The sequence below is a fragment of the Triticum urartu genome, chromosome 2 (genome assembly GCF_003073215.2).
Source record: "Triticum urartu cultivar G1812 chromosome 2, Tu2.1, whole genome shotgun sequence".
Classification (NCBI taxonomy): Eukaryota; Viridiplantae; Streptophyta; class Magnoliopsida; order Poales; family Poaceae; genus Triticum; species Triticum urartu.
The window spans coordinates 619717719-619719494 of NC_053023.1; positions in this window are offsets into that span (position 1 = coordinate 619717719).

Below are 1776 nucleotides of genomic sequence, written 5' to 3' on the forward strand. Positions count from 1 at the left end.
GCCATGGAAAGTCCCTTCCGGACATGGGATGGAGTCTTCAATCTTGTATCTTCATAGTCCAGGAGTCCGGCTGAAAGGTATAGTTCGGCTATCCGAACACCCCCTAATCCAGGACTCCCTCAATCACCAAGGCTGCTACCAGAGTCTTCATCTTCGGACTTAGATACTGCCTTGGCCTTCAGTGCACATGTTCTGCCAGAGCTTGAACCATAGAGATCTCTCTTTTCAGCAAGTTGGAACTCATGAGTATTTAGTCTCTCGAGAATATCAGCGGGATCAAGTGACTTGTAATCAGCATGTTCTTGTATCATCAATGCCAGAGTGTCAAATGAGGAATCAAGCGATCTCAGCAATTTCTTCACCACCTCATGGTCAGTGATGTCAGTGGCACCAAGTGCTTGAAGCTCATTTGAGATGTCAGTGAGGCGATCGAAGGTTTGTTGAACATTTTCATTGTCGAGTCTTTTGAAGCGGTTGAAGAGATTGCGAAGAACATCAACTCGAGAGTCACGCTGAGTTGAGACTCCTTCATTCACTTTGGACAACATGTCCCAGATAAGCTTCGCTGTTTCCAAAGCACTCACTCTGCCATACTGTCCTTTGCTCAGATGGCCACATATAATATTCTTCGCTTGAGAGTCGAGTTGCTTGAATCTCTTCACATCGGCAGCATTCAGAGAAGGTGTGACTGAGGGAACACCATTTTCCACAACATACCAGAGATCGTTATCAATTGCTTCAAGATGCATTCGCATCTTATTCTTCCAGTAGGGGTAGTCCGTCCCATCGAAGGTAGGACACCCAGCAGAGACCTTGATCATACTTGCAGTCGACATAACTAAAACTCTAGGCGGTTAAACCAAAATCACACAGAACAAGGGAGTACCTTGCTTTGATACCAATTGAAAGTGCGTTATATCGACTAGAGGGGGGTGAATAGGCGATTTTTATGAAATTCTTCACTGAGGAATTTGCCGATGAGGAAATTCCTTAGCGAAGAACTACTAGCAGCGGAATAAGTACTCAAAAGTAAACACAACAGAATACAAGCATAGTCATCATGATGAAATGAAGACAGGCACAGAGTACAGGAAGCGTAATCACAGGATAACACAGGATGAAGACAAACAGACTGAAGAAATTGAACTGAGGAAATTGAGAAAGTCTTCAGTCAAAGTCTTCAAACACAGATATGAATAAACATACAGCACAGTTATGAGGAAATGAAAGAGTTGAGGAAATAGAACCAATAAGCTCGGTGAAGATAATGATTTGGTAGACCAGTTCCAACTGTTGTCTCAGTTGTACGTCTGGTTGGAGCGGCTGAGTATTTAAAGTCGAGGACACACAGTCCCGGACACCTAGTCAAGGACACTTAGTCCAAGACACCTAGTCCTCACCGTATTCTCCTTGAACTAAGGTCACACAAACCTCGTCCAATCACTCATGGTAAGTCTTCAGGCGACTTCCAAACCTTCACAAACTTGGTCACTCAGGGATCCACAATTCCTCTTGGATGCTCTAGACCATGACGCCTAACCGTCTGGAAGAAGCACGGTCTTCAAAGGTAACAAGCATTGGATCCACTCAGGATTAATCTCTTCAGTGATGCTCAATCACTTGGGGTTTGTAGGTGTTTGGGTTTTGGGTTTTTGGTTTTTCCTCACGTGATGATTTTCGCTCAAAGTCCTCGGAGGATGGGTTGCTCTCAAATGACAAGTGTCAGTTTCTCTCGGAGCAGCCAACCAGCTAGTGGTTGTAGGGGGCAGCTATTTA